Source organism: Adiantum capillus-veneris, chromosome 25 (assembly GCF_014529385.1).
Source record: "Adiantum capillus-veneris isolate H3 chromosome 25, ASM1452938v2, whole genome shotgun sequence".
Lineage (NCBI taxonomy): Eukaryota > Viridiplantae > Streptophyta > Polypodiopsida > Polypodiales > Pteridaceae > Adiantum > Adiantum capillus-veneris.
The window spans coordinates 51320475-51344378 of record NC_140955.1 but is presented as its reverse complement, the minus strand read 5'-3'; positions in this window follow the sequence as shown (position 1 = coordinate 51344378).

Here is a 23904-nt window from a genome sequence, read left to right as displayed (position 1 = left end):
GAGATGGGAAGTAGCTGTGAGTGTGTGTGTGTGTGAATAATGAAAGAGAGAGAGGGAGACTCTTGTCCCATGCATGGCGGCCCTTGAGAGGGAGACAATTATTTTATGCGCCCTATGGTCTTGGTGACACAGAAACAAGGGAGAGAGAGAAGGAGGTGGGTTGGCGAAGCCAAGCAAGAGAGAGAGAAGCTGTCCTTTGGTGATAATGGAGGAGGGATGGAGCGAGTGTGGGCAAGGGAGGGGCAGCCCATTGTGGGCGTATGCATGGGAGGGAAAAGGGTGGCGGGGCGGTAGACTTAAAAAACGTTTGTTTCTTTGTTGCTTATTATTAGGCTCCCCCTGAGTGGGGTTAGTTCCGATGGTCACGGTTTCAAAAACCGGCTGTCGTTAGCCCTCCCCTTCTAGCTAGAGGCATTCATGCTTCTCTGCTTCTGATTCTGTAGTAGCGGAGTTGGAGTGTTCTCCCTCCTTTGGAATATCTAGCATGAACTCTAGATCAAACCTTAAGAAGTATTTTTCTAGCCTCCATCCATTGACTCTGGTCTTGTGAATTCGACCATCTACTTCCATCAATTTTTAGCTACCATTGGCGCATCGCTTTTTGATAATAAATGGTCCTTCCCATCTGGGTTGATACTTCTTATCTTTCCTAGTGTCAAATCTGTTGTTGTATCTCAACACTAACATGACTTTCTTCAGACCCTTTTCTTTAAGCCCTTGATTTAGTGATAGTTGCCGTTGCTCTGCTTGCGCTGCATAGTGATTGATCGCATCTTCCCTATGTAGCTGAAGTCTTTCTAAATCCAAAATATGTTGCGAAGGTGGGAAATTGGGCACTGTAACTGACTAGCCATAACTCGCAAGCTGGCTATCTGTACCTCAATGGGTAGAGTGGCCTCCTTTCCATATACCAGATGGAAAGGGGTGAGACCTAGTGATGTTTGGAATGTTGTGCGGTATGCCCAAAGAGCGGCCATGAGATGATTATCCCAATCACTTTTGTGGTTATTCATCTGCTTTGTGATGATCTTACAAATCATGCCGTTTATCTTTTTCACTAGACCATTGCACTGTGGATAGTATGGGGTGGAGTGTTGGCGTGCAATGCCTAACTTTTTCATCAGTTCTCCCACCAAATCGCCTCTAAAACCTGGACTTCTATCATATATTATCTCCAGAGGTGTGCCAAAGCAGCAACAAATATGCTCAAATATGAACTTCACCACTTCTTGGGCTATAATGCATGTGGTGGCTGCTGCTTCCGCCCATCGGGTCATGTAGTCTACACCAACTAGAATGTATAGCTTACCTGATTGAGCCCTTGGTAGAGGACCAATTGCATCTATTCCCCACTTCTCAAACGGGCCATATGAGATGATAGGAGTCTGTGGCTCATAGGTTAATGTACAATCACCGGACACTTGAAAAGCTTTGCATGTTTTACACCAATGATGCACATCCCTGTTCAGACTAGGCTAAGAAAATCCTGCCTGTAGAATCTTCCTACTGGTAATATCTAGAGCAAAATGGCTGCTGCAGACACCATCATGGAAACTTGAGATTACGTCCGTGATCTCACTGGAGATTGGCACTCGCTTGAGAATCTGGTCTTTGCCCTTGCAATATAAGTTGTTGTTTACAAGGCGTTATCTTGTTGCCTTTTGGACCAGCCATTGTTTCTGGCCCTTGGTGTACCCTTCAAGACGTTCTCCTTTATCTAAGAAGTTGATGATATCATGCATAACATCGCTACCCTAAAAGAGGGGTAGTTTCAATTTGATTGCTCCTATGGGAACATCTTGTATTCTTTCCTTGGCTAGAGCATCCGCCTCTTGATTTTTTACCCTAGGGACATGAAATAACTGCACTGCTTCAAACTTTCTTAAATGATCCTTAACTTGGCGTAATTGGCCAAGTAAAACCTGAATTTTACAAATCCAAGTGCCATTTATCTGCTTTATCAAAAGCATGGCATTGCCAAACACATTTAGGCGTTGAACCCCTTGCAAAGCACATTGTTCTAATCCAAGAATTAAATCCGCGTACTCTGCTTCGTTGTTGGAGTAGGAGTGTAGTAGCTGCCCAATAGAGAATACCTTTTCCTTTTGCTCATTGAAAATGATGATGCTAGCTGCAGCCTAGTCCATTGTTCTTTTGTATGCTCCATCAAAGAAATGAGAATGAGCTCTTTCTAGCTTAGGACTTTCTACCATCGGTGTCACTTATTTATCTACTGTGTTGACCTTTAGCTTCTTCTCATAGTGACGATGAGTAAGAATACCTGCTAGACTAGCCTTGGTGGAGTTTTCTACCTGCATGGTGTAATCAAACTCTTGTAATCTAACAAGCCACTTAGAGATTCTAGATGAGACATCCGTGTGTTGCATCACATACGGAAAGACCTCTTCCATTGTCATAATTAAAAAGGGTCTAGGAAATAAATAAGAACAGAACTTTGTAGTGGCAAATATCAATGCAAGCACCACGTGCTCTACCGCGGTGAATCCTTTTTTTGATGGGATCATGACGCGACTAGAGAAGTAGATAGGACGCATGAAAGAGGTTTGGGGGTCCTTTTGCATTAGTACGGCTCCAAGTGTATCACTTCCTACATTGGGATTAATATAAAATGGCTTGTCCCATCTAGGGGGTTCCATGGAAAGTGTAGCCAGGATTTGTTTCACTTCGCTAAACTGCTGCTCATTTTCTTCACTCCATAGGAAGACATCTTCATGGGTGACTTGTTGTAGAGGGAGAACCACCTAAGAGAGCAAGTGAATGAACCTGCTTAAATACCTTACCTTCTGAAGAAAAGAGACCAATTGCTTAGCTGTGGTGGGTGATGACAAAGATACCAAAGCTTGAATCTTGCTAGGGTCAGCCTCAATTCCTTTTTCTAAAATTACATGGCCAAGAAGAGTGACTTTGCTTTCACTAATGTGACACTTATCTACGTTAAGCTGGCCACCCAAGGTTTGCAGCCTAGCCAGGCCATCATAGACCTTGCTCAAATGGAGGGAGCGAGAGCTATAGATGCAAAAATCATCTATGAAAACTCGTATTGACTTACCAAAATATGGTTGGAAGACAAAAGCTACATAGCGTTGGGAATGTGGTCGGAACGTTGGTGAGGCCAAAAGGCATCACCTTGTAAGCAAAACATCCCCATGGTGTTATGAAAGTTGTCTTTTTTAGGTCTTCTTCTGCAATGCTAATCTGAAAGTAGCCTGAGTAGCCATCACATTCTGTGTAGCTCTCATGACCTGCTACCTCATTGAGAATTTCATCTTGGAATGGGAGGGGAAAATGATTCCTCTTTGTTGCTGCATTGAGAGGCTTGTAGTCTACACAAACAATCCACTTACCATTCTTCTTTGGTGTGACTACCACTCGAGAGACCCACTTTGAGTCCTTGACAGGGTAAATGTAACCTGCTTGTAGCAAATTCCTTACCTCTTTGAGCAATGCCTCTTGCTGAATTACCCCAAGTTTTTGGATTTTTTGCACTACAGGCTTACTTCCTTCCTTGAGTCTTATGCAGTGTTGTACCACTGTGATGCCTGTGATCTTGTCATAACCATCAATGAATAGTGTGGTGAAGTTACCCATCACAGAGATATATTCTTCTCTATCTTCACTAGTTAACTCATTGGAGAGCATCCGATGTAACTTACTTGTATCCACCAAGGGCTTCGTACTTGATGGTCCCTCTTGGTTCTCTGGTGGTGTTTTATATTGTGTCAATCTTTTCGGGTCTTTGAGGATGACTCCCATCACTTCGATGCTATTGTCGCTCTCTTTACTTGTTGTCATCTCTTCTCCTCAGGTAGTCGAAGAGTCATTGGTGAACTCATCTTCCTATGCCTCCAAGATCATGTTGCATTGCTTCCTAGTCTTCATGTCATAGAGTATGGACTTCCCTTTTCCATCCTTCATTTGGATCATTCCAGTACTCTAGTGTTTCTTAGCCTCCATAGCCATGAGCCATGGTCTTCCAAGAATGATAGGGTAGCCCTCCCCTTTGTGTGGCATGACAAAATTGTCTACCTCCACTTTTGTGTTGAATGCCTTCACTTTGATTGCATTCACAATGCCTACACACTTCACTATGATGTTATTGGCCATTTTAGCCCGGCAGGGTGTCAACCTACTTATCTCTAGGCCTAGATGGTGCATCATTTTCTCACTCATGACGTATATTTGTGCGCCACCATCTATGTAGACGTTTGAGATATGTTGCCCCTTGATGTGGGCATCCATGATTGATAGAATGTCGTCAAGATTCCTCCAAGAGATAGCCCCAACTATCCTTGGTCTTGACTTCCTAGTACTTACCATCTTCATCCATTGTCTCCTCATCCTTTGTGCAAGATGGAGTAATTGGGGCCAGGTTATCTTTGGACCGTGCATCAACACATCCTGAACTAGGTCATATGGTTTAGCATACTCACCCATTGAAAAATCCACAATGTCAATCTTCCACCAAGGCTTAGATGCCTTCTTGCTAGACTCGCCTTTTCCTTTCATCTTCTCCGCCCTTTAAGAGGCTTCTTCGTGCCTGGCCCGTTTAACTCCCATGGCATCCACTTCTTCTACTTTTCCTTTTCCTTTGTTCTTCTCTCGGAATCGCTCTTCTACCTTTGCCTTTCCTTTAGCTTCCAGGCTAATGACACTCACTGCTTGGTTTCTAGCAAGTGGTGGAGGTAGAGATGGAATGAGAGGTTGTGGTGGTGGTGGTGGTTGTATAGGTGGTCAAAGGATTTGGACCGATGGAATCGGCCCTGGTCGCCTGGGTGGTGGTGGTCTTGCCCTTCGTGGTGAGATTAGATTCTATCTTTCTCTTCTATTGAAGTTCTGTCTTCTTGGATGCGGGCAATAATACATGCCATGGCCGTCCTCCCCACAATTGTAGTAGTGATATTCTTGGTTTTTCCTTCGTTTTTCTCTCCCTTGCACTTGATTTCTGATAGGTGCATGCCCGTGCTGCATCAAATGCACAGATGAACTTTCAAGCTGAGTAGTGATGCGACTCAATAGGTCTTGCTGCTCTTTTGATGCCTCTTGTGGTTGAATTCTCTAAGTGGTAGTTGCAGTCATTGGTATTAGTCGGATTGAGCTCAATTCTTCTGACTCGTTGACTCCTGCTTGCATGCGTAGCTCTTGTCTTTAAGGCGGGCTACTTCCACTGCCAACTCATACGTTGCAGGGAATCTCTCCTTCACCTTCTCTTTAAGCTGCGACTACAGGCCACCAATGAAACGATCCTTCTTCAGGAAATTAGGCGTTCCTTCACCTTCCTTCAGTGAGGCAACCCATTGCTCCCACGAATCCACAAACTTGGATTTGTAAGTGGCATACTCTAGCAGACCTCCCTACTTTAACTCTGTCAGCAGCTGCTATAACTTTTCTGAGGTTGTGCCTCAAATAAACCTCTTTAGAAAGGCAACACGTAGTACGTCCCAAGCATTCTTGGTAGCTTGGGGTAAAGCATTATACCAAGACATGGCCTCTATTTTCATCAGTAGAGGAAAGATTCGTAGTCGTGAGGCATTGTCATCCTTGTTGGAAACCATACAAGTGATGTCAAAGTCATCCAGAAAGTCGGTGGTGATGTCTTATCCCTTTTTGCCACGGAAAAGAGACACTTGCCATGGTGGTAAATCAATGAGCAAGAAATTAAAAATATTTTTTTAAATATATATTGAGGCGGTCCGAGGTGGGCAACAAGAGAGGTGACCTCTAAACACACCTCAAGGCTCCCGTGCTGCTTAATTGGGGCTGGGGCAACCACAAGCTCAACACAACAACAAACCTACAACCACACCCAAACAAAATAGGGGTACCACCTAGTTATGGTATGCGAACTAGGACGCAAGAGAGCTTTTGTCACAACCGAGAAGATGCACCACAAAACACACACAAGCAACCTCACACCAAGATACACACAAAATGGACCAGAGAGAGCTAGAGAAAAGGGAAGAGAGAGAGGAAAGGATATTTCATAATACTTTATTTGTGACTTGCAAATGGAGATGGTTCGTTATGATGCTATAATAGATCTTGTACAGAACTAACTCAATGCTTAGTGAATGCTAAACATTGCTACCACACTCACACTGTCTTAGGGTGTGGGAGACCTCTCACCACAATACCCTCTTACAATGGACACAAAATTGGCAATGAAAAACACACTAAAATACTTTCTACAACAAGATCAAATGATAGAAACTCAAAATACACAAGTCACCTTGAATTTACTAAACTGTTGATGGGGGCTTTTCACAAGCCAAGCTCCCATACCCCTCTTCTCTCGTCCCCACCCCATGAAAACCCCTTCTTAGGGAGGGAGTGATAAAAGGCATTGGAAAAAAGTCAGAAAAAAATAAAGTATGATTATGTAAATATATAAGAAAGGTAAAATAGGCCACCTCATGCTTGCGTGGTAGCCCATCTCCACCTTGCCTCCTTTTTCTTCACTGTTGCCCCGTCGGGTGTCCCTTTTCCTCTCCTCCACTCAAAAGGTCAACCCCCTCTCTCTTCCCCTTGTCCTTTCTCCTTTCTCTCTCCCTTGAAGCTACCCCACCCCCTGTCCTTACCAATAATGCACCCTAACTCACATGCCACCTCTCCTATCTTCCAAAACAGTATACCCCACCCCCCCTTTTCTCTCTCCTACACTCTCCCATGATCCAAATACCCCCCCCTCTCTCTAAAATTCGAAATCTCTCTTGTCTTGTAGCCAGATGGCCTCCCCCACACTCACACACACTCAGTTTCACTGAAAAAAGTGCCCACAGACCCATCCCCACCCATTGGTTACCTGATTTTCTTGTGTTCACACACATCTGCACACAGATTCACCTCTGAACACACTCCCCTCTCTCCCCTCTTGTAGTTACTTTATTCTCCATGTCACCTCTCTTTTTTCCATTCACCCATCTCTCTCTCTTAGTCTCTCTCATGAGACTGCTGTTCTGGCACATATACACACAGCCAGACAAGTGGGGCCCACAGTCACATGGCCTATGTAGATAATGATTTCTTCATTTCTAAATTCTAGAATTTCTCCCCCCTCCTCCCCTATATAAAGAGGGGTCACCATCACACTAAACACACACACACCATCACCAAAGAGTACACTATGCACTGTGTGTGCCTAGTGCACACACACACACCCACACCATCACCATCACCGCAATCACCATGCTCGTCTTAAGCATGACCTCTACACCCTTGGGCTATGGAAGATGAAGGGAAACTAACTGAAGGATGATGGCTGTAACCCTCGTGCGAGTCTTCGCCATCAACTCCCACCTATCCGCCATGTGCTCTACCACGCTCTCCCTTCTCATTCCCCTACCCTATGCTCCCCATTTCATCGCCTTATTCTCTAAATAAAGCTTGAGGTTTTGTGAGTATGTTTTCTTGCAATGTTTTTCCCATGTGAGGTGTGCGGAATCGCCACCTAGTCTTGTGTTTGGAGTGAGCTTGTGTATGTGTGAAGGGTGTGCGGATTCGCCATCCTTTTGTGGTGCCTAAGTACTAAGCCGCTATACCCCCTCCCTCACTCTCTCTCACACTTGATCTCATTCCCTTTCCTCTTCATCATTGCTCCCAAGCATCCATCTCTCTTGGATGAAAACTTTGTTATGGTGGTGTGTTGTTTGCGTCCTAGCCGTTGAAGCTAGGTGGTGCCCCCTGTTTGCTTTACCATGACAGGCTCGAGGCGCGCCATTCGGTCCCCGGTGTTTTAGAGGCCGTCGGGGTTTGGGGTTCGCTTTGCTCCCGTCATTTGGTGCCCCCACGGAGGAGGGCTTTCTAAGACCCTTCAGTTTACAATGCTGAAAGTGACGCCCACTATCAATCATGGACGAATGGCTGAAGGAATTTTTTAACTGGAGGACGGAAGAAGAAGAGACGTAGGAGGCACTAGCCGCCTTCATTGAGGTGCTAGTGCCAGGCTGCAGTGTCGTCAGCATTCAAGAGGTAAATTCTCCATCTCGTGTCACTTGTTCTAACTATAAATTGAGAGCATAAGGTGGGAGGTCGGTGAAGTGCCATCACTGTTGTCAACCAAGGCACATTGTCAATGAGTGCCACCAACGAAGGCAGCGAAAGGGCTGAAGTCATCTACATTGACATTCATCGCAAAGAAGTCATTCACATCAAGGAAGGGAAGCAAACGGTGAGATCTCTTTTCCCTAAAGAAACTACAGTCAAAGTTATAACTCCAAAGTGGCCTAAAGGGGCTGCTCGAGCCAAAGGCAAGGAGAAGATAAGCAAGTCTGGAAACACATGACCCCGAAGGGAGAAGCATCTGGCCAAGCAAGTGCTTCAAGCTCAGGAAGCTGGGTTGTACCCAGTTTGGCAAAGAGAAAGTCATCCGAAGCTAAGCGGCGAAAGGTCGCCTACCGATTTGCACGACGCATGCGAGTGCTACCAATCCACTTCGACAATCCGGAAGAAGAAGTGGTAAGAAGATTCCCATGTCCTAGAGAAGAGTGGTTTGGCTACTGCTCTCGCTGTTTTGGAAAGAGAGTGGAGGATCTTCCTCCTCTCCCTGTACAACTTATCCTGAAGAAGCTCTCTACCACGGGAGAAACCCAGTGGGCTGGGGACGAGTTGCAACTGAATGGAGTAGAATGCATGCAACATGCCGACTACGGAAATTACCTGCAATTGTTGTTAGCCAAGAGGCTGGGAGTGGTCAGACGCGTCGCCATCACCCCGTACGTGCTGAGCAACGAAGGAAAGGTAGAGCCCATGAAAGGCGACGACTCATCAACACTGGCATGATAAGAGTATAAGTAAGTATTTCATCCTCTGTGCATGATGGAAAACAGGCCAACGGCATTCCCGTTCAGATTCTTGCAGCATATGCATGTGAATATCTATGTAGATAGGAAAGTCTTCTACCAACAGAAGATCGTACACCTATTCGGTGCGGCGGTACTGGGAGAAATCCTCAATTCCCCGAACCCTATCATTCTCCCCATATTAGATTACCATCATTCCTTTAATGTTTCTATCTTTATCTTGTTTTAACCTATCCACCCACCCTTGTAAAAAAGCTGCTATGAGCCGCACTGTTAATGTAATGTAAAAAAAAAAGAAAAAAAGAGGTTTGTAATTTCATGAGTCACTACCATGGCAAGTGTTTCTTTCCCCATGTTCAGTGGAAAGAAGGGAGAGGATCTCACCACCGACTTTTTGGATGATTTCGACATTGCTTGTATCGTCTCCAACAAAGATGACGATGCTTCACGACTTAGAATTTTTCCTCTACTGATGAGAGTAGAGGCCAAGTCCTGGTATAATGCATTGCCTCAGGCCACAAAGAATGCATGGGATGTGTTAATGGCTACTTTTGTAAAGAGGTTTGGTGGAGGCACAACCTCGGAGAGGCTATGGCAGTTACTGACAGAATTAAAGCAGGGAGGCCTGCTGGAGTATGCCACCTACGAGTCCAAATTTGTGGACTTATGGGAGAGATGGGTTGCCTCGCTGGAGGAAGGTGAAGGAGCGCCTAGTTTCCTAAAGAAGGACTGTTTCATTGCTGGTCTATGGTCGCCGCTTAGAGAGAAGGTGAAGGGAAGGTTTCCTGCAACATATGAGTTGGCAGTCGAAGTAGCCTGCCTTAAAGACAAGAAGCTATGCATGCAAGCAAGAGTAAACGAGTCAGAGGAAACAAGCTCGATACAACCAACCCCAGTGACTGCAACAGCCAATCATAGAGTCCAACCACAGGAGGCATCAGAAGAGCAAGACCTGCTGAGTCGTATCACCACCCAACTAGAGAGTTTATCTGTGCATCTGGTGCAGCAAGGGCATGCACCTGGCAGGAACCCAGAACAAGGAAGAGGAAAACGAAGGCAGAACCCAGAGTACCACTGTGACAACTACGGGGAAGATGGTCATGAAATGTACTATTGCCCACACCCTAGGAGGCAGAATTTCAATAGAGGGGGGAGACAGAATCAGATCTCTCCACCAAGAGCAAGACCACCGCCACTCAGGCAACCAATCCCACCTGTTCAAATCACACCACCAGCGGTGCAACCACAGCTGGCCACACCAATTCGACGCCAGTCACCAATGCAACCACCACCACAATCACCACTTACAATCATCCTACCCCCACCACCAATTGGTAGCCGCACACCAAGTATCATTGGTCTTGTAGAAGAGGTCAAGATGAGTGTAACAGAAGAAGGATCAAGTAAGAAGACTATTCAAAGAACTGAAGCAGTGGAACAAGAGGTTAAAGAATCAAAAGATGCTACCCAGGTGGGGGAGGTAAGTCAAGAAAATTGTGTTACAAATGTGAGTACATCTTTAACCTTGAATGAAATAGGCACCAAAGCGATGAATCGACAACATTGGGCAGTAAGGGTAAGAAGGTGTAAAGTGTTGATTAGGCCTCGTCAGAGTAAGAGGAATGCAAAGGTCATGAAAGATACAAGAGAAGAGGAAGACCAGCCTGCTAGCAAGGATTTGCAGAAGATGGACAACATATCAAGCAAAGGGGAGGGCTTTGAAAACGGAAGCCTGTGCACCAGCATGGACCCAGGACAGTGTAGCAAGCTAAAGGAATCTTGCATCAAGGCAGTTTCACTCAAGGACCATAACGAAGAGGTAAGTATGACTGAAGGCTTGGAGTTGGATATTGCTCCAGAGGCTTGGCAGCTGAGCAAGACTTTATTGTGTAGTGTTATAGACTTAGAGATGGGTAATGCCTCTAGTCTACTGAAGGGTGTTATAAACTTGGAGATGGGTAATGCCTCCAGTTTATGTGAGGGTGTTCAGAGTAAGTTTGATGATCAATATGTTGCCAACCTTTTAAGGATGTTCCAAACTCCTCCACAACACAACATTGTGTTTGCATGGGATGCATCAGACCTATGGCTATGGCTAGCTGCTCTAACATATAGAGAGAAGATCAGCATGGAGATGAGAGCAAAGGAGCCATGGATAGACAAAAGCCTGATAGAATGCAAGAATAAAGACCTCATTCGCAATTTGGTACAATTTTTTACAAATAGTGCATCCTCTCTTTGGAGAAAGGTAAGTGGTTTACGCTTGTATTTAAGCCGCAAGGTAGGTGGCTTGCTATTAGCATCAGTAAAGGAAGCTGACATGTTTGAGCACACCCAAAAGAAGCATGATAGGCTTGCAGTGTTTTCCAGTCATGGCAGTAAGCCGAATTCTGAAGACAACTTGAGCTCACCACACCAACAAGGCGGCCATATATGGTGGATTCTAGGTACACTCTTGGGAATCATAATTTTCAGTTCTGTCTTTGCAGGAGCCAAGATGCTCATTTCCCCTCTCGCTACTGGTGGTTACAAAGTTGGTCCAATTTGGCATGCAAATTTTATTGTCTGGACACTACAGAAAATGATCCTATTTTTCACTTGGGATCCAGGAGGACACTGGCATAGAGTTCTGGAAGCCATGGGCTTCCCTTTTAATCAACCAACACTATTCCAAGGAACAGGCTATCACCCGGACCTGTTACAGATTCATCAATATTCCATAAATCTCACCAATGGTCAAATGGAATGGCTAGTTCAAAAGGCAACTCGATATCGGCTACAGCTAAGCGGAAGAAGAATCATAGTCAGAGCTAGAATCATGAATGCCTCTAGCCAAAAGGGGAGGGCTAATGATGGGGGCTTTTCACAAGCCAAGCTCCCATACCCCTCTTCTCTCGTCCCCACCCCATGAAAACCCCCTCTTAGGGAGGGAGTGATAAAAGGCATTGGAAAAAAGTCAGAAAAAATAAAGTATGATTATGTAAATATATAAGAAAGGTAAAATAGGCCACCTCATGCCTGCGGGGTAGCCCATCCCCACCTTGCCTCCTTTTTCTTCACTGTTGCCCCGCCGGGTGTCCCTTTTCCTCTCCTCCACTCAAAAGGTCAACCCCCTCTCTCTTCCCCTTGTCCTTTCTCCTTTCTCTCTCCCTTGAAGCTACCCCACCCCCTGTCCTTACCAATAATGCACCCTAACTCACATGCCACCTCTCCTATCTTCCAAAACAGTATACCCCACCCCCCCTTTTCTCTCTCCTACACTCTCCCATGATCCAAATACCCCCCCCTCTCTCTAAAATTCGAAATCTCTCTTGTCTTGTAGCCAGATGGCCTCCCCCACACTCACACACACTCAGTTTCACTGAAAAAAGTGCCCACAGACCCATCCCCACCCATTGGTTACCTGATTTTCTTGTGTTCACACACATCTGCACACAGATTCACCTCTGAACACACTCCCCTCTCTCCCCTCTTGTAGTTACTTTATTCTCCATGTCACCTCTCTTTTTTCCATTCACCCATCTCTCTCTCTTAGTCTCTCTCATGAGACTGCTGTTCTGGCACATATACACACAGCCAGACAAGTGGGGCCCACAGTCACATGGCCTATGTAGATAATGATTTCTTCATTTCTAAATTCTAGAATTTCTCCCCCCTCCTCCCCTATATAAAGAGGGGTCACCATCACACTAAACACACACACACCATCACCAAAGAGTACACTATGCACTGTGTGTGCCTAGTGCACACACACACACCCACACCATCACCATCACCGCAATCACCATGCTCGTCTTAAGCATGACCTCTACACCCTTGGGCTATGGAAGATGAAGGGAAACTAAATGAAGGATGATGGCTGTAACCCTCGTGCGAGTCTTCGCCATCAACTCCCACCTATCCGCCATGTGCTCTACCACGCTCTCCCTTCTCATTCCCCTACCCTATGCTCCCCATTTCATCACCTTATTCTCTAAATAAAGCTTGAGGTTTTGTGAGTATGTTTTCTTGCAATGTTTTGCCCATGTGAGGTGTGCGGAATCGCCACCTAGTCTTGTGTTTGGAGTGAGCTTGTGTATGTGTGAAGGGTGTGCGGATTCGCCATCCTTTTGTGGTGCCTAAGTACTAAGCCGCTATACCCCCTCCCTCACTCTCTCTCTCTCTCTCTCTCTCTCTCTCTCTCACTTGATCTCATTCCCTTTCCTCTTCATCATTGCTCCCAAGCATCCATCTCTCTTGGATGAAAACTTTGTTATGGTGGTGTGTTGTTTGCGTCCTAGCCGTTGAAGCTAGGTGGTGCCCCCCGTTTGCTTTACCATGACAGGCTCGAGGCGCGCCATTCGGTCCCCGGTGTTTTAGAGGCCGTCGGGGTTCGCTTTGCTCCCGTCACTGTATGCACAAGTGGAAGGATGAAGATTTGAACATCGAATCACGGCTTTGATGTACCAAACCTCAATTTATTGATGATGGAGGAACATATAGAATAGTGATTTTGAGATTTTGAACTCACGCTCTCTCACTTGCAATGTGTAGCTTGAAAGCTTCTCTCACACCAAGAGTGAAGCTCACAAAGTGGTTGCTACGCCTAAGTCTCTTCTCACGCATAGAGTGTCGGGGTGTTGTGTGAGATATTGCCAGCTGTTTTACAAGAAGGAGAGGGGCCTACTTATAGGTTGGAGACCCCTCATTAAGATTATTGGAAATCCTAATTTACAAGCTAACAAATCAGGATTATGTTTTTTTTGAATATCAAAACATTGCGGGCCTTCTTTGTCTGCTTGAGTCATGGATGCGGACTCAAAAAAGAGCATTATTGATGGTAGATAAGGTGAAAGTAAAGTTTTAAGGAGAGAGAGAGAGAGAGAGAGAGAGAGAGAGAGAGAGAGAGAGAGAGAGAGAGAGAGAGAGAGAGAGAGAGAGAGAGAGAGAGAGAGAGAGAGAGAGAGAGAGAGAGAGAAGTAACTTTTGCGAAGGGTGAAGTAACTTTTGCAAAGCGTGACATATACTTCACCTTTTGAATGAATGAGATGACCTCCTTAAGACTCTTTGGTGACGGTAACTCAATAAGAGCCCTTGACTTTGAAGGATCCACCTCAATGCCTTTTTAAGAAACTTTATGACCAAGCAAGATCACTTTATCCTCACCTATATGGCACTTGCCGGGGTTGAGTTGACCTCCCATGTCGTAAAGTTTTTTTAAACCTTCTTCTACCTTTTGTAGATGCATTGATTTTGAGCTAAAAATGCAGAAATCATCAATGAACACCCTAATTGACTTTCCAAAGAATACTTGAAACACCATGTTCATGAAATGTTGGAAAGTTGCAGGAGTATTTGTCAGGCCAAAAGGCATGACTCTAAAAGCATAACAACCCCAAGGAGTGATGAAGGTTGTTTTCAATTGATCCTCCAATGCAATCCCTATTTGAAAGTAACCCGAGTAGCCATCATACACAATGTACTTCTCATGACCAGCTACCTCATTTAGTATCTCATCCTGAAATGGGAGGGGAAAGTGATCCCTTTTTGTTGCCTCATTGAGTGGACAGTAATCCACACACACCCTCCACTTGCCATTTTTCTTGGGAGTGACAACAATGGGAGAGACCCACTCTGAATTCTCCACTGGATAAATGAAACCTACTGCTAGAAGCTTTCTTACCTCCTTGAGTAGAGCCTGCTTCTTGATGACTCCTAGCCTTCGTAGCTTTTGAGCTTTAGGTTTGGCCTCTGGCTTTAGCTCGATCTTGTGTTGAACATCATCTACTCCACGCATGTCAGTGTAGTCTTCACCAAAAATCTTAGGAAATTTCCTTAACACACCTTTGAACTCCTCTCTTTCATCCTTTGTAAGTGTTGTAGACAACATACATTCTAACATTCCTTCATCTTCCACATTTTGGTTCAATTGGGAACCTACCTCCTCCAAACCTTGAAAAGAGGTCTCTTGGTTGGTTGGCTTAAACCTTACCCCCATGACTTTGATGGAAGACTCCTCTTCAGTAATGCTGCCGCTACTTTCTTCTTCTAAAGTGTTATCGGTCAATCTTCTTCCGTCTCACTTTGAGATGATTCTTCATGGAGCTCCTCTTGGCGTTGCTCCTTCATGTGAAAGAAAACCTTCTTATGATTGTCATTCCTACAAATTAATTTTCCACTCTCCCAATCCTGCAAAGCTCGCATTTTCATTAGCCATGGTCTTCCTAGGATAAATGGATAACCACTTCCCTTGGTTGACATAGCATAAAAATCCACCGCCTTCTTAATGCCAAAGACCTCTACAAAGAAATTTTTACAAATGTCTACACACCTAGCCTTGCTATTGTTTTCCATCTTGACTTTGATTTCAGGTGTCTCATGGATGTGCATGCCTAGTCTTTGCATGAGTCCCTCTGTCATGATGCAAATTTGTGCACCCCCATCCACTAGACATTTCCTAACCAATCTTCCTTTGATGTAACAGTCTAACACCGGTGTAATGTCCTCATTCATTTCAGCTTGTGCAATTTTTACAACAGGCACACTCTCTTTTACCTTTCTCCTAGTGCTAACTGCCCTTGTTAAATCCCTCCTAACTTGTGGACATAATGCAAGAAATTGAGGCCATGAGATATCAGGACCCTTACCTCTCATGTCTTCCAACAAGTTGTACGGAGCCATACCATGTCCAAGAGGGAAGTCTTGGAGGTTGATACAACGTCAAGTCCTCTTAGTTTCCTTGGTCTCCTTTGCCTTCTTTTCTCGTCCATGGTCACTTTGTGACGTGTCTCCTTCTTTCTCCTTCCCTTTTCCACGGCCACGCTTAATGCCATTTGCTTCCATGTCCGCCTCATTGGAATTTTTCACCTCTACCACATGCACATTTGGATATGGCAAAGGTGGAACTCCTTCCACTCCTCATGAAGGTGGAACTCCTTCCACTCCTCATGGAGGTGGTCTTGCTCCATTTGGTCTTTGTAGAAGCCGTGGTCGTTGACTAGATCCTTCACTTGCATGCATCACTCGGTAATTCAAGTTAGGTCTCCCTGGATCCCCACGGGGCCAAGGACAATTATACATCCCATGTCCAGACTCTCTGCAATTCCAACATTGCAAGACTCTCCTAGGTCGTGGTGGTTCTCGCTCTTCTGACTTCTTTGCTTGTCCCTTGGGACCTACAACTTGTGCAAGGTGAATTGACAAGTTACTTAAGGATTCATTTAACTTTTCAATTACCTCTGCTGCTACCTCCGGAATCTCTCCGGATGTTGATGCTTGCAATTTTTCCTTAGGTCTAGGATCCTCTATTGGAACCTCTCCTCTTAGACACTTGAGTTTCCTATACTTCTCAACAGCCCTAGTTTCAGCTGCGTCAAAGGTAGCATGTGCACCCGCCTCAACTTTTATCTTGAGTGCAGAAAAGAGACCGGCTATGAACCTCTCCTTCTTTAGGAACTCTGCACCATCACCAGGGTTAACAACATTTCTCACCCATACAACCCAAAGACGTAGAAACTCTTGTTTATACATGTAGTAGTCATCTAAGTCTTTTTGTTTGTGAGAAACAATGTCTTGACATAGCTTTTGAGTGTTTTGGGGATCAAAGAAGTATCTCTTGAAATGATTCACAACTTCCGTGTAATTCCCTTTAACTTCCTCAGGCAAAGAGTCAAAACAAGTGCTAGCATCTTTCCTAAGGACCACCTCAAACATTTCTACACGTTCTTGATTAGTTACTATCCTCTTGATACGGCAAGACATCTTGAAATTTGTTAAAAATAATTCAGCATCCTCTCCAGGCTCTCCAAAGAAAAGAGGATATCCAGACATTTGGCGTTGGGCCTCCATTGAATCAATTTCAAAGTGACAACACGTTTTTGGTTTTATTTCTTAAAAGATTTACACAATAATATTTTCTAAAGTGCAATCTATTCTATAAAAAAATAAAAATATTCACATCAAATGACCTATGATAATCAATAAGAGGCAGGATGATAGGGTTTGGTGACGCGAGAATTTCTCCTACTCTTTGGGCACCAAACATGAACACCATACGTTGTTGAAAATGGATTTTTCTACTAATTGCAATGTTAATTCTAATGTGTGGAGTGAAATGGAAGGGGAAAAACTCTATTCTTAGGCCATTATCCATTGTCTATGCATGACCTAATGCTTAAAACAAAACAAAAATATAGACGTCGAAACTAAGGTCGTACCTAATGAGAGGCAAAATAAAAGGATTTAATGAAGCGTTTATTTCGGCCAACCTAAGAGGACCTAAAATTCTATGAATTACACGTTGAAATTGCAACTTAGTACTAAAAATTATGTGTACCTTTTGCCTTGCAATGGGAATGAAAGGATCATACAAATTCTCGTGATTCATGCAAACTACTTGACTATGCTAAAGGTTGATCCTACACAAAAATACACAAGCCGTCCTCAGTGGGGGCACCAAATTTGAGGCGGTCCGGGGCGGGCAACAAGAGAGGCGACCTCTAAACACCCCTCAAGGATCCTGTGTTGCTCAGTTGGGACTGGGGCAACCACAAGCTCAACACAACAACAAACCCACAGCCAAACCCAAACAAGATAGGGGCACCACCTAGTTATGCTATGCGAACTAGGACACAAGAGAGATTTTGTCACAACCAAGAAGATGCACCACAAAACACACACAAGCAACCTCACACCAAGACACACACAAAATGGACCAGAGAGAGCTAGAGAAAAGGGAAGAGAAAGAGGAATGGATCTTGCGTAATACCTTATTTGTGACTTGCAAATGGAGATGGTTCGCTATGATGCTATCATAGATCTTGTACAGAACTAACTCAATGCTTAGTGAATGCTAAACATTGCCAACACACTCACACTGTCTTAGGGTGTGGGAGACCTCTCACCACAATATTCTGTTATAATGGACACAAAATTGGCAATGAAAAACAAACTAAAAGACTTTCTAAAACAAGATCAATTGATAAAAACTCAAAATACACAAGTCACCTTGAATTCACTAAACCGTACACACAAGTGGAGGACGAAGATTTGAACGTGGAATCACGCCTTCGATGCACCAAACCTCAATTTATTGATGATGGAGGAACATATACAATAGTGGTTTTGAGATTTTGAACTCACACTCTCTCACTTGCAATGTGTAGCTTGAAAGCTTCTCTCACACCAAGAGTGAAGCTCACAAAGTAGTTGCTACACCTAAGTCTCTCCTCACGCATAGAGTGTTGGGGTGTTGTGTGAGATATTGCTGATTGTTTTACAAGAAGGAGAGAGGCCTATTTATAGGTTGGAGACCCCTCATTAAGATTATTGGAAATCCTAATTTACAAGCTAACAAATCAGGATTATGATTTTTTTGAATATCAAAACATTGCAGGCCTTCTTTGTCTGCTTGAGTCATGGATGTGAACTAAAAAAAGAGCATTATTGATGGTAAATAAGGTGAAAGTAAAGTTTTAAGAGAGAGAGAGAGAGAGAGAGAGAGAGAGAGAGAGAGAGAGAGAGAGAGAGAGAGAGAGAGAGAGAGAGAGATACTATGCACATGTCTTGAGGTGAGGTGTCTTTTATGGTTAGGTCAATGGCTATTTTGTGTTAGTATGTTAGTGGTTAGTGTTAGTAATCACTAGAAAGTTAATTATGTATTTACAAGGGTAGAATGAGGTGGATGGTTGAAGTAAGATGGTTGAATGAAGTGAGGAAATCCTTGTGATGGTGAAGCTTGAAGAAGTTTTGGACTTACTTGTGTAGGTTCTCAAAATGACTATCGATCCTCTACTTTGTCTTCTCCTCTTTACGCCACCGCCGTCGGGTTGATTATTGCAATGAAAATTGCAATTTGGTTGAGATATCTCTAAATTTGCACAGGTAAGCATGGTTTACATGCTGAATTTTATGTAAATAGAGAAGGGGTAAGATGGAATTGTACTTTGGAAGTAATGGAGAGAGGCATAGAGATGGTGTATGTACATGGAGAGCTCATATGAGAGCTATGGGAGTAAGAGGGGAGGTTAATGGTGAAGAAGGTGAGAGAAACCATGAAAGGTGCAGCTTTGAGTGAGGGATTGAGAGGAATGTGTGTGTGTGTGTGTGTGTGTGGAAGTGTGGAAAGAGGTGAGAAGACTATGGGCTACTTGTGAGAAAAGTGGACAGACTGGGGTCCACTAAAAAAATCCTAGCTGACCTGTGGTTGCTCCAAAAATCACCACAATTTTTGAGGTGATTATTCGGCTCTTGGTCCACATTTTTCTTTTGACCACCACTTCAAATTCGGAGTGGAGATGGATATAAAAAATCCCACCAAAATACCTGTTTTTCTTTACAAAAAAGTCTTCAGTGGTCCCCCTTTTGTTGAATTTGCATATGGCTCCAAAGGTGAGCCCCTCTTTGCATGAGAGCATGACCTAATTGATTCTTAGGGGTTTGAAAATATGCATGGTTGTGGATTATGGATAAATATGATACATGGATATGATGGGAAAAGACGGGTTAGTATATATAAACTATTCATGGAATCTAGAATAGTGTCAGTTATATATAAATATAAAATGAAAAAAAGAGATATATGAAAATAAAAGGAATCAAATGAGGGGACCCTCATTTGTTTTTATTGAAGTATATTTTTTTACAAGAGATAAGAAAAAATACCTCTAAGAAATAGGAATTTAGTGAAAGGCAATGACTGATGGTGAAAGGTATTTTTGAGGTTTTGTTTGGAGTGGATTTTCGTCCAAAAATAAGAGAAGTTTGCATGAAATGATTTTTTATAGAATACATAGGTAAGAAAGATTATGGTAATGGTGAGTCAATATACATAGCATACATAGGAAAATAACGCACACCTAGGTAGAAGTATTTAAATAAATACCAAAATAATTATGAAAATTCACTATATTTAGGCCCTATGTACAATGAAATATATACACACAAATGGGCCGTAATATATTTTATTTATTTTATTTTATTTATTTATTTGGCTCAACTAGCCCAATGACTAGCTAGCTGAGGGTTTTAAGAATATATGGGAAAAGCCCCCTAACTCATGCACGCCTATGTACAATGAAAGGTAAGAATAGGTGATTTTGGTAGGATGAGGTAACTCACTATGGCAATTACGGAGAGCCAAATAACGGCTATCATTAGCCCTCCCCCAAGATGATGGTATATTCATGTACCATCATAAAGCATCTTTTGCAAAGAGAGTGCTTTTGAGTCCTCTATGATATCTGGTCCCTTGATAGGATTTTCATTGTGTGGCTTCTTGTTACACTCATGCTTCATGCAACAAAACTTACATGAAATAGTCGCTCTTTGACAGTCCTTCAGTAGATCCTTTGGTAGAAGGCGACTCAAATAGGGCTTCAGGCATTACGAGTTTACCTTCTTGGAGTGCTCTTTACCATTCAAGTCCATAAGCTGATAGTAACTTGAATTGAAAGCCTTCTTGACTATGTATGGCCCTTGCCATCTACTTTGAGACTTGGCATCAAAACGATTGTCAAGTCGATTGTCATACCTTAGCACAAGCTCTCCTTCCTTGATGTCTTTGTCCTTGAGTTTCTGTCAAGCTTCTCCTTTGCTTGTGTAGCTTTTCTTTTGTAGCACTCGTAAGCTGCTTCTCTTTTCAACTCAAGCTCCACTAATATAAAAAAAGTCAATCCATCCATACCTCTTGATCATCTTGTTCACCTCTGCCATGAAGCCACATTGTTGGAATATTGAGCTTGATAGGCTGCAAAACCTCGACCATAGACCGAGTGAAATGGTGTGAACTGTGTGGCTTCCCTATATGTGGTTCGATATGCCCACAAGGCACCATCCAAGAAGTCATCAAGGCAAGAATCAGGTTGTCTTTTGTATTTTGAGAGCAGGTTACTGTTGGCCCTCTATGATGAAAGATGCTTATTTTTGGTGCAAGTCATGTCATGAATGCCAAGTGTTTCCAAATCAAAAGCTTTTGGCTGAGCCTTAAAAAGCTACAATGTCTTTTGATGCATTTGCAAAATGGGGAGTGGATGCTATAGGTCCAATGCCAAGAACCAACAATGGCAAAAGGTATATCCTTGTGGCTGTGGACTATTTGACAAAATGGGTGGAGGCAAGAGTGGTAAAAGATGTAACAGCAAGAAGAGTGACCTCTTTTTTATATGAACATGTGTGTTGCAGGTTTGGAGCTCCTATGGTTATCATTTCTGATCGTGGACCAGGGTTTAGGGGGAACCTTGTTGCTGCTCTCATGGAGAGATTGAAAATCTAGCATAGGAATTCTTCTCCTTACTACCCACAATGCAATGGGCTAGTTGAAAACTACAATGGTCAAATTGTGAAGATGCTATCAAAGTACGCTGGAGGGCATCCTAAAGAGTGGGACTTGGACTTGGAAAAGTGTTTGTGGGCTTATAGAACTACATATAGAGTGTCGACACAGTTTACACCACCGTATGAGCTTGTTTATGGAAAGGAAGAACTTATGCCCATACAGTTGCAGTTGGATGCCTTGAAGTTGTTGTGTATAATGCAAGGTACACATAAATGACAAGCTGCAGGAAATAATTCTTTCTCTAGAGTTGTTGCAAATGAATAGAGAGAAAGCCAATGACTATTATCTTCAACAAGCAGAGACAAGGATGGAGAAAATGAATAAGAGGTTGCCAGAGAAAGAGATCAAAGAGAGAAATTTGGTGATGAAGTATGATTCTCACTTGGATTTTACTTTTCAAAAGAAGTTGAGGGACAAATGGTTGGGTCCATACAGAGTGAAGCATGTATTTCCTAATGGCACATATGAGTTGGAAAAATTGTTAGGGGAATGTTTGCACTATAGAATAAATGGTTATAGATTGAAGAAATATTTTGCAAGAGATGTGGTTCCAGATACAAATAGTCTCTTGGTTGAGCATAAATGCTCTACCTAGAGGGTGGGCAATGATGATAGACCTCTTTTGGTGTGTACAAAGTAGCATTTATATGCATGGTCATATGTACAAATAGATGTAAATACATGCATGTGGGAGCTTTGCGAAGTGGTTTCAAGTTCTAAAAAAGATGCAAAGTGTACACATTATGAATAGTCAGGTTTGCATGCCAGTAGTCGGACACATGTACATGCCTGGGTAGGATATCGGGGCCTTGGATATGGTGCTTGGTGGCCTCTTTTGGCTCTAGATAATGTGTTTGAGCTTTCTAGAATGTAAATAATGCAAGAAACAAGTGTGGGGACTCTCATCCCGCTCGAGAAGTTTGGGACATGCAGTAACTGTCTATTTACGGTGCTTGATCTGCGGTGATGTGTACACCACCCTAGAAGTGGTAAAAAATGGAATGTGGGGATGTGGAAAAGTTCTTTGGGTATTGAGGATCAAGAGTACAAAATTTGGTGAATTTTGGAGTCTATTTGGGGTTTTTTCCATGAAAAATGCCCACTGGGGGTCAAAATTGGCCAAAACTCGGCCAAAAAGGGTAAAAAATGGTTGAAAAGGTGTGAAAAGGCTTCAAAAAGCCACATCACGCATGGTGCCGTGAGTGTTCCAGCTGAGGAGGGTTTTTGAAGCTAAGTCTTAGCACTTTCACCTCTGTGTGTGTGGAAGGAAGCAGGGTTCTTACAGGTGGTCTAGTGTTGTTCCGTCACATTCGCGTCCTGTTTTCAAGTGTGTGAAGGAGTGAATGAGATATTTCTCTCTTCAATTTTTCACTTGGGAGAGTATATGGAATTTATGAGGTTTCCATGGATGTGTGTGTGCAAAGAATTGAGGGAAGAAGGTGCGGCTTTTTGCAAGACTATGTGACCCTGTATCGGTGCCATTAGGGTTGGCGCTACTCCAAAGAGTCCAATAGAGTGGAGGTTGGTGAAGACTTTGCAATGGTTTGAGAGAGTCCTTTTGTGGCTGGAGTTTTTGAGTTTTTGATGGTTTTTCTTGTATATTTTGGTCATCATCAAGTGTGATTTCAAGTGTTGATTGACTCGACTCACTTTGTAGTGTCTGCGGGCAGGCAAGGGCTTGTAGGTCGAGGCATTTGGAGTTTGAATTGAGCTTGCGGGTAGCATTTTTATTGAGCTCTTGAGTGGTGGTGTGTGTGGGTTGGAATTTAAGTAAATTCCTTGGGTGTTGTTGAGTTGTTTGGGTGTGTGAGTGTGCGCATGGCGTCTTTTGCTCCATCAACGTCTCTTATGAAAATGGCACGATGTATGGTCAAAAGTCAAGCTTTTCCGCATTCATTTTGGCTTGAGACCATCATGTGTGCCACTTATTTACTTAACAGGTGTCCTAAAAAAGCTTTGCAGTCTTTGAATCATTATGAAGCATGGCATGATAAAAAGCCTTCTATTGAGCACATGCACATTTTTGTTTGTCTGGTTTATGCTTTGGTGCCACAAACACAATGCAAAAAATTAGATAATAAGGCTGTCAAATGCATTTTTGTTGGCTATAATGCTGAAAGCAACGGCTATAGGTTATATCCTCTACAAAGATAGTGTATCTTGGTCTCACAGAATGTTGTGTTTGTGGAAGATTCTGTTCAGCTCTTGCTGTCATGTACTAGAGACAGTAATGTAAGCTCACATGACATTTATGACACTTTGTTGCCTCTTTTTAGTGGTGGAATTTCAAATGTAAATTCCAATGAATAAATGTACAGCCTATGGGTGTTTTTGAAAGTTTTACGGATTAGCCTATTACTGATGGAGATGTACATGATGTACTTGATGAGGAAAGGGTTGAGAAGGCTAGAGGTATGCCAAAATTGTTGGTGCATAATTTTTATGACAGTAAATTGGATGCATCTTTGTTTAGTCATACTCGTTAAGGTTCTTGCCATGCATCTTATCATTAGATTTTTATGCTTTGGTTGTGTCTAGCTTATGTGATTTTGAGACATCTCTATCTTTTGATAAAGCACAAAATTCAAAAAATTGGATGGCTTCCATGCAATCGAAATATGATGCACTTATAGAAAATGACACATGGACTTGATGTGATTTTTCTCCTGCTATGTGAGTTTGGACTTGAGGATTGCAAACCTATTGCCACTCCCATGGAAACAAGTTTGAAATTGAGTCTTCATGATGCTTGATCTTGCTGATGTCACTCTTTAC